This window comes from Mauremys mutica, chromosome 17 (genome assembly GCF_020497125.1).
Source record: "Mauremys mutica isolate MM-2020 ecotype Southern chromosome 17, ASM2049712v1, whole genome shotgun sequence".
NCBI lineage: Eukaryota > Metazoa > Chordata > Testudines > Geoemydidae > Mauremys > Mauremys mutica.
Window position 1 is genome coordinate 14785854 of NC_059088.1, and position 10146 is coordinate 14795999.

Genomic DNA, 10146 nt, shown 5'->3' on the forward strand with positions numbered 1-10146 from the left:
GTGACCCAGAAACCCTGCTCCCCGGCTGGGAGGGGGTTTAATGCTAGAGAATGTTGGGAGAAGGATGAGGCGGGGAAGGATCGGTCTGGATGCGCCATTAACATGGGTGGAGATTGGGGGAGAGCATGGCGGTCCCGGCCCCCCAAACTGGATACGACCCAGGGGCGAGGTGTGGGGAGGCACCTAGATTTCTCCGTTGCAGTTGGTCCTGCTTCCTCCCCATGGAGGAACATTGGGAGCGGTGGCGGTGGGGTGACACCAGGAGCTCTATCCTGGGCTGAGTACAGGGAGGGCAGCAGAGCAGTGACCCGCGGCAGAGCTGCACTTGGTACGGAACCATCTTCTGTTGCGGAGAGAGAGAGAAGCTTTCGCGTGGCTGTTGGATGGACTCTAGGCTAAACAACTCCCAGTGCTGGCCCCTCACCTGTGCTGCCAGGCACAAATTAAGTTCTGCCAGAGTTTTGTTTACTGACTGAGAGCCAGCCCCGTTTCCTGACTATCTCCCATTTCTGGGAAAGGGGCAGCTCAGCCTGTTGCTTTTGGTTTCCATCAGAGTCAGATGGAAATGCAGGCTCCAGACTGGCTCCCGAGACTGTCACAAGCTCCCTGTAAATCCGACGGGGCTGTCTGAGAGATGAAAGATGCTCCTTTGCCTGCACCTTGCAAACTCAGGCCTTGTCTACACTAGAGTTTTGTCCACAAAAATATTATCGATGACCAAAAAGCGTTAAGCCAACATCAGTAGTGCATGTTCACGCTACGCTGCGCGTGCTGACATAGCTAGGGCCGGATTCACTTTTTGTGGGCCCGGTGCCAAACGTACTGTGGTTGTGACGGGCCCCTTCCAAGTGTGGGCCCGGCGTGGCAGCACCACTGATGCCATAGTAAATGTGATATTGCCGGGATGGGGATGAAAACATTCAGTATATCATCAGCTCCCAATCTGAGTTTCCTGACCTGCTGTGTGCCATGGAAAGGAACAGCACCGGATTACTTCTGGCATTCACGGAACAACTGAGCATGGTGGAGCGTCACTTTTGGGCTCATGAAACAGCCACTCAGTGGTGGGATGGCATCGTTCTGCGGGTCTGGGCTGACGAGCAGTGACTGCAGAATTTTTGGATGAGGAAAACCACATTCACAGAACTGTGGGCTGAGCTCGCCCCAGCCTTCTGGCGCAGGGACAGCCAAGTGAGAGCTGCTCTGTCAGTGGAGAAGCACGTGGCGATACCCTTGTGGAAGCTGGTGATTCCAGACAGCTGCCGCTCATTGGAGAAGTCCACCATAGGGGCTGCATTAACACAAGTATGAAGAGCCCCCAAACAGCCCCCCAGAGAAAGAGGATATAGTTACATAACCACGACCTAAACTACCACCCCCTTCCTTTATCCGAGGGTGCCTTCGATCCCAGGATCGTATCCGCCCAGCGCGGAATTGCAGGCCAGCCCCAAAGCTCCTCCAGTGTCTGTTGCCTTCCTAAGGTATCCTGTCCCTATGGGCATGGCCCTTGTTCCACTTCCCTTTTATCAAAGAGGGTGGGCTCCTCAGCCATCCCCTATCCCTCTGAGCCCCCTAAAATCTCATCCGAGGTTGACCCCTGTACCAGGAATGGGCCCTTATTCTTCCATGTCCTTTTATCCAAAAGAACAGTTATCCCTGGGGGAGACAGTACAAATGGGACCCCCCCATTACCCTACCTGTTTCTCCAGAAACCCCACCAGCTCCTGACTACCAAACGGTCCATTGAACTTACCAAGGTCCATGGCGAACAGCAGCGATTAGTCACTGGTCTATCTCTGGATCCTGTTTGTGATGCCCAATGTTGGGGTATATGCCTTTGGACACAACAGACGGACACGCAATTCGGGTAGCCTATGTCTTCCGACACGGCCAAGAGACACCCAGGAACACACGGAGACCGGAGTCTTCGGTTACAGTTGTGCGTTTATTGTAGCAGAAGCTCCACTACACCCTGCAGAAGCACAGCTGTACCACACTCGTTCCCTCCCCCACATCCCGGGGAGGGTGCCCCGTGGTTCTATTGCATTTCTCCTTTATTGTAATCATCTGCCCTCCCCTGCCCTAGGTGGGCAGTCCTGGTCTTGGCCTTCCCCCAATAATGGCCCTCTAATTACCCTACTAAATCCCCTGTCCTGTTTATATTTATCCCTGCCATGATCTTTGTCACCTTACAAGGAGCTGTGTTTTGAGCACTTGGCTGTTTTCATCACTGAACACCCGTAGGCCTATGGGCTTGGGGGTTTTCCACATGCATCATGGATCGTCTCTGCCAGCACTTTACCAGACAGACTCGATGAAGCCTGGAGATAACTCCCCACATTAAGTGGTGGGAGCTGAAGATGTTGCATCCAGCAGGGCAGCCAGTGGAGAGGAGCCTGGACAGCAGAGCGAGAAAGGTGCCTCCTTACCCCAGCCCCAGGGTGGGTGGTGAACTCTGCAGATGCCCCTCTGAACTCTAGGGCTGCACTGACCAAGGACAGCAACTGTGAGTGGGGTGCAGAGAAGGGACAGGCAGGTTAAAGGGACTTTTGGTTGCTGGACTTCAGCACCCGAGGGAAAAGGACACTGGCCCAACCCACTTCGGGGTGGGTCTTTTGCTCATGGATTATGTGCATGAACTCTGTTTGTGGTGTTTTCCCAAATGAACGCCAAGTTACTTCCCTCCTTTTATTAACAGTTTTTTCCCTATACTCAGACTCAGTGTTTGTGAGAGGGGAAGTGTTGCCTCCTAGAGGCGCCCGGGGGGCGGGTATGTAATTGTCCCAGGTCACTGGGTGGGGGCTCGAGCCGGTTTGGCATTGTGTTATTGAACCAGAACCCCTGGATACTGAACCCGGCCCTGTTGCTGCCAACTGTGACTGGGTTACACCTGTCCACAGCTGCAGGTTGAATCATTCTGTCCTCAGCAATTGCAGGTCCGCTTCTCTTCTCCCCAGGGCAGCCTGGTAACCCCTTCCTCAGCCCTCTGCCAAGTACAGCATAGACCCAAATCCCGAACTCTCTGTCCCCACCCCCTGCCTGGTGCATAAAGATAAACATGGGAAATTGGTTCCTTCCCAATCTGTCTCCCGCTTTGGAAGACCCGAGGAGATCAGGCTTTGGGCAGATTCTCAGCCGTAGAATCATAGAATCGTAGGACTGGAGGGACCTCGAGAGGTCATCTAGTCCAGTCCCCTGCACTCATGGCAGGACTAAGGATTATCTAGGCCATCCCTGGCAGGGGTTTGTTTAACCTTGAAAACCTCCAGTGATGGAGATTCCACAGCCTCCCTGGGCAATTTATTCCAGTGATTAACCACCCCGACAGGAAGGTTTTCCTAAGGTTCAATCTAAACCACCCTTGCTGCAATTTAAGCCCATTGCTTCTTGTTCTATCCTCAGAGGCTAAGAAGAATTTTTCTTCCTCCTCCTTGTAACAACCTTTTATGTACTTGAAAAATATTATCATGTCCCCCCTCAGTCTTCTCTTCTGCAGACTGAACAATCCCAGTGTTTTCAATCTTCCCTCATAGGTCATGTTTTCTAGACCTTTAATCATTTTTCTTGCTCTTCTCTGGACTTGCTCCGGTTTCTCCACATCTTTCCTGAAATGCGGGGCCAGAACTGGACAAAATATCTGGTTGAGGTCTAATCAGTGCGGAGTAGAGGGGAAGAATTACTTCTCGTGTCTTGCTGACAACACTCCTGCTAACACATCCCAGAATGAGGTTTGCTTGTTTTGCAACAGTGTTGACTCATCTTTAGCTTGTGATCCACTAGGACCCCCAGATCCCTTTCCACAGCGCTCCTTCCTAGGCAGTCATTTCCCATTTCGCCTGTGTGCAACTGATTGTTCCTTCCTAAGTGCAGTACTTTGCATTGGTCTATATTGAATTTCATTCCATTGACTTCAGACCATTTCTCCAGTTTGTCCAGATCATTTTGAATTTTAATTCTATCCTCCAAAGCACTTGCAACCTGCCCAGCTGGGTGTCACACATAGAGAGTACACAAGCTTTATAGGTGTATTCTCTGTGCAATTATCTAAACCATTGTTGAAGTTATTGACCACAGGGTACAGAACCACGTTGTGTCCTCATTTACACCAGTGCAAAAAGGGTCTAGAATGCTGCTCTTCTGGCTCAGTAGAGTTGTCCACCCACTTTGCACTGGTGTGAATGAGTTTGCAAGGTGCTGGCAATGGAGAATCTTTCATCCCTCAGACAGTCCCGTCGGATTTACAGGGAGCTTGTGATGATCTCAGGAGCCAGTTTGGAGCCTGCATTTCCATGTGATGGAAACCGAAAGCAACAGGCTGAGCAGCCCCTTTCCTAGAAATGGGAGAAAGGCAGGAAGCCACCCTGGCTCTCAGTCAGTAAACAAAACTCTGGCAGAATTTAATTCTTGCGCGGAAACATAGATGAGGGTCTGGCATTTGGAGCTGTTTAGCCTGGCGTCCATCCAACAGCTGCAGGAAAGCTTCTCTTCCTCCGCAGCAGAAGATGGGTCCATACAAGATATCACCGTGATGAGGCTGTCACGGAGTGTGGGGGAGTCAGGGCCCTGCACCCCCGGCTCCCAGCGATTCACCAGGACTCTCAGCCAGCCAGTAAAGCAGAAGGTTTATTTAGACGACAGGAACACAGGCCAGGACAGGTCTTCCAGGCACAGACAACAGGATCCTCCCCAATTAGGTCCATCCTGGGGTCCTAGGAGCCCCACAGCCCCCTTGGGGAGTCAGAGCTCTGTCTGTCCTTCCCTCCATTCCCCAGCCAGCTCCCATCCCCCAGTGCAAATCGTCCTCCCAGGCCAACACCCTCCACTCAGCACTCACAGACCACAGTAAGAACAGTCCCAGTTCATCACAGAGATCCCCGGGGTGCAACATGAAGTGTGGGGCTGCTGAGCCTCTTTTCCCCACCAGCCTAGGCTGCCGCTCACACTGTGCTGCTGCTGTCAAGCTACACCCCTCTGATAGGCCCTGCGCTCACACAGCCACCCACAGGCAGGGAAATACCCAGCTGAGTTCCATGAATGCGTCTCCCGGCCGCTCATGAACCAACAATAGAGAGGTTCCAGCAACTCCCCCTTCCAACCCCACCCCCCTGCAGCTTCCCAGCCTTGCACCGCACAACTGCACCGTCCGGTCCTGGTCACAAGCCTGGCGAGTGTGAGTTCATTACCCAGTTCACCACTTCTACAAAGGAAAGCGGACGTGCACCGCCCTGGGGGACCTGAGCAGATTTTCCAAGCACTTCAACCAAAGCACACTGGTTTAGGTAAAATATAGATTTTAAAAAAACAGGAGTACTTGTGGCACCTTAAAGACTAACAAATTTATTGTAGCATGAGCTTTCGTGAGCTAAAGCTTCGAAGAAGTGAGCTTTAGCTCACGAAAGCTCATGCTACAATAAATTTGTTAGTCTTTAAGGTGCCACAAGTACTCCTGTTTTTTTTGCGGATACAGACTAACACGGCTGCTACTCTGAAACCTATAGATTTTAAGTGATTATAAGTGCCAAGCGCAGACATCAGAGGTGGTTACTTAAGAAACAAAAATAAACTTGTAGTTTACATTGGACAAACTAAACAGGATTTGAATCGAGCAGTGTCTCACCCTGACAGATGGTACAAAAAGGTCCCAGATCCTCAGTACGTAGGCTGGGACTCTCCTCCAGCTTGGGACTACCTCCCCCGGTTCAAAATCCACCGGATGTGTTTCCAGGTGTTGAGTAGTGGGGGGAGTGAGGCCAAGTTATGATGTCACTTCCCCTCTTTATAGTTTCTTCCAGCTCACTGAAAAGATCTATGCTGCGACACGGGGGTCAGTCAGTCCCCATTGGTCAAGCAGTCTCCATTGCTCACCTGATCTCTCTGAGAAGTCTCCATTGCATACAGTCTCTGGGACAGTGGATTCTTTCCTTGGTGTCAAGTATCAGAGGGGTGGCCATGTTAGTCTGTATCTGTAAAAGCAGCAAAGAGTCTTGTGGCACCTTATAGACTAACAGACGTTTGGGAGCATGAGCTTTCGTTGGTGAATAGTGAAAGCTCATGCTCCCAAACATCTGTTAGTCTATAAGGTGCCACAAGACTCTTTGCTGCTTTTCCTTGGTGGGTGTTGATGAGCCATGAACCGCTGTCTGGCTACTCCACTGTTGTACCTGAAAGGTTGGTTGTGGGTGTTCCCAACCTCACAGTGTATTTCAGTAACACACCCAGCAGTATGACTTCACATACAATGATAGCACGTACCATCCCACAGGATATTAATGTTCAACAGAGCAAGAGTTTTAAAAATGATACCTCACAAGGCAGACTGAGTACAAAACCTATCGTGATATGTCAGTGGTGAATAAGGGGGTTCCAGGGTGCTGCTTTGAGGTACACCTGTCATTAATAAAAATGCCCTTTGGCCCTCACTGCGTGTCTGTGCAATACCCAGCAAGAACCTTGCTCTAAGTCAAGGTCTGTGCACAGACTAGCGGTGACAGGGTGCTTAGCGGAAAAACTGCTTAGCCAACCCTCTGTCACTCCAGCTCCAATGCAGGGAGGTGCATTGGAGCTGGACAGACCACCTGGCCCTGGCTGGGGAAGCTTGAACAGCTGCTGCCTCATCAGGCTGGGGCTGGCTCAGAGCCTCAGGGGAAGGGAGCCGGGGGGAGCTGGAGAGAGGAAAGCTGCACTACAGGGAAGGCAGGGAGGGGGTTTCCCAGCTTGGCCCCTCTCTCCTGCCACTGGACTGCAAGAAGGGGACGACTTGTGTGGTGGAAAGGTGGTGGGAGCCCAGCCTGTAAATAAAAGCACCAGGTGGGCACCGCACCTAAAGGTCCCTGTGTGACATTCTCAGCCCGGCGGGGCAGGAGCCAAGGGGGGCCCTGCAGGGACGCTGTTACACTAGCACGATGGGGGTGGGTCCCTGATCTCTGTCAGGTCCCATATCTCAGTCAGCGCTGCCCTGGTGCAAATACTAATAAAAGTTGTACTCTGGGAGGGTTTGGAAGCATCTGGCGGTTAAACCCCAACCGGAGACTAAAGTCTTAAATTGCTCCTGTCAGATTTCTGTTTTATTCCTGAGCTGCAGCTTCAGCTCCTGCTGCTGAATTTAGACACTGACGTGCTTGTTGAGGCTGAGCTTAGGGTTGATCAGGTGTCTGGGAATCATGGACACTGCTTAGACTAACCTGGGGCGGACAGACTTTAGCTGCATTGTTTTGGGCTCTGATAGTGGTTGGTTCATATGATGCTATGAACCAATTTGTTGCAACAGAGTTGCTGTGTACTCTGCAGTCAGGAACCAGCATGCGTTCCATCTCCCTGCTCCATGTATTCATTGCCCAGGGTTTAGTATTCTGACTCTTGCGGACCCACTTTAATAAACTGATGTGACCTGGCACGTTGTGCATCTGAGCTTTATTGCTCTTCGAAAAACACAGATTAAGGGGCACCAGCTGCACCCCGGCAGGTTGAGTATTTCTACTTTGGGAAGGGAGCAGATATTCAACTGGACACCAGGAATATCCAGAGTTGTCATAATTAATCATTGCAAAAATGTGGGAAGGGACGTTGAACTTCATGCTGAAGGGCTTAAACTGCTCTTAATGATTGGGGGTGGGGGCAAGGCATACTATGGGGAGAGGTTCTCCCACATCTGCTACTGTGAGGTTATTACATCTTCCTCTGCATCTCCAGTGCTGGCCACCGGCAGAGGCAGGATACTGATGTAGACGGACCTCAGCTCTGACCCCATCTGGCAATGGCTACATTCCAGTGATGAATTTGGGGACCAGATTACTTTATTTGTTACACCTTCAGGGCCATGGCTTGGGATATAACCTTCCTCCAGACTGCAAGTCCTGCCCAGTGCCCGGCTAACACTTTGGCACACACGGCACTTGGGCACAGATCTGTGTTACTGGAAGGTGTTAACGGCTCCCCCGGCTGTCCCCACATTATGAGCTGCTCCCTTTTCTCTCATTGCATAAACTAGACAGCTGTGAACCCACGTAACAACTGTAGAGAATACAAATGCATTCAAAGATTGAGGCAAAATTACTAAATAAAAACCTTGAGTGATTTTATGGGTAGGGTTTTCTGGAGACCCCTTTTGTTGAATTGTCTGAGTGACCCAACACGTGGGAGTGCCAGGCACAGGTAGAATATAGTGAGAAAGGGGGTTTCCCTGCTTTTGTTTTTGTTTTTTCACCTGGGAAAATGTGACAAAAGAAAATGAGTTTATGAGTGAGCCAATGTGGGTGAAGTAATGTCTTTAATTGGACCAACTTCTGTTGGGGAGAGAGATAAGCTTTTGAGCTGCTGATTGAAGAACGGTGAGCAGCTGCACATGCTGTTCCCTTGCAGGAGAAGGGCTGCCAGAGTTTTGTTTGCTGACTGAGAACCAGCCCCGCTTCCTGGCTTTCTCCCATTTCTGGGAAAGGGGCAGCTCAGCCTGTTGCTTTTGGTTTCCATCAGAGTCAGATGAAAATACGTGCCCTAAAATGGCTCTTGGGACTGTCAGAAGCGCCCTGTAAATCAGACGGGGCTGTCTGAGCGATTTAAGATTCTCCATTGCCTGCACCTTGCAAACTCAGGCCTTGTCTACAATGGATTTTGTTGACAAAAATATTATAATTATAATCACATCGGCAGTGCATGTTCACACTACGCTGCGTGTGCTGACAGAGCGCATCCATGCTTGGTGCTTTACCGTCAACAGTGAGAGCAGTGCACTGTGGGTAGCTATCCCCAGGTCTAGGTTGGATATTAGGAAACACTATTTCACTAGGAGGGTGGTGGTGAAGCACTGGAATGGGTTCCCTAGGGAGGTGGTGGAATCTCCTTCCTTAGAGGTTTTTAAGGCCTGGCTTGACAAGCCCCTGGCTGGGATGGTTTAGTTGGAGTTGGTCCTGCTTTGACCAAGGGGTTGGACTAGATACCTCCTGAGGTCTCTTCCAACCCTGATATTCTATGATTCTATGATTAAAATGCCAATAGGCCGGCCCCAGCCTCTCTGAGCTGAGAGAGGCCGTCATGGTCACCAGATGATGATCCGAGAACGGGCCCGACCAAATGCTGGAGGTGTCAGCCCGTGACAGATGGAAGCATGATAAATAAATTCGGTCCAACCGGGAGTGGTGCGACCGATCGTCCTCCACCCGGACATAGGTAAAGGTGCTATCATCATCTGGGTGGTGGTCACACCAGACGTCCACCAGGGAGTGATGATGGTCCATGATCTCCCTGAGGACGCCCGCAGCAGCGTGGCAGCTCTTGACTCCTGAGAGGTCCCGGTCTTCAAGGGGTGTGTTGAAGTCTCCACCCAGGACCAGACACTTGTGTGGATCCAGAGTGCCGAGGAAGGCCAACACCTACTGATAAGTATCAGAGGGGTAGCCGTGTTAGTCTGGTTCTGTAGAAGCAGCAAAGAATCCTGTGGCACCTTATAGACTAACAGACGTTTTGCAGCATGAGCTTTCGTGGGTGAATACCCACTTCTTCGGATGCAAGTGGTGGAAATTTCCAGGGGCAGGTTTATATAGGCAAGCAAGAAGCAAGCTAGAGATAACGAGGTTAGTTCAATCAGGGAGGATGAGGCCCTGTTCTAGCAGTTGAGTGAAAACCAAGGGAGGAGAAACTGGTTCTGTAGTTGGCAAGCCATTCACAGTCTTTGTTTAATCCTGAGCTGATGGTGTCAAATTTGCAGATGAACTGGAGCTCAGCAGTTTCTCTCTGAAGTCTGGTCCTGAAGTTTTTTTGCTGCAGGATGGTCACCTTAAGATCTACTATTGTGTGGCCAGGGAGGTTGAAGTGTTCTCCTACAGGTTTTTGTATATTGCCATTCCTAATGTCTGATTTGTGTCCATTTATCCTTTTCCTTAGAGACTGTCCAGTTTGGCCGATGTACATAGCAGAGGGGCATTACTGGCATATGATGGCATATATTACATTGGTGGACGTGCAGGTGTCGGCAGATCATCTACACCAGCGACACCATCACAAGACCTAACCAGATCAGCCACACCATCACCGGTTCATTCACCTGCACGTCCACCAATGTAATATATGCCATCATATGCCAGCAATGCCCCTCTGCTATGTACATCGGCCAAACTGGACAGTCTCTAAGGAAAAGGATAAATGGACACAAAT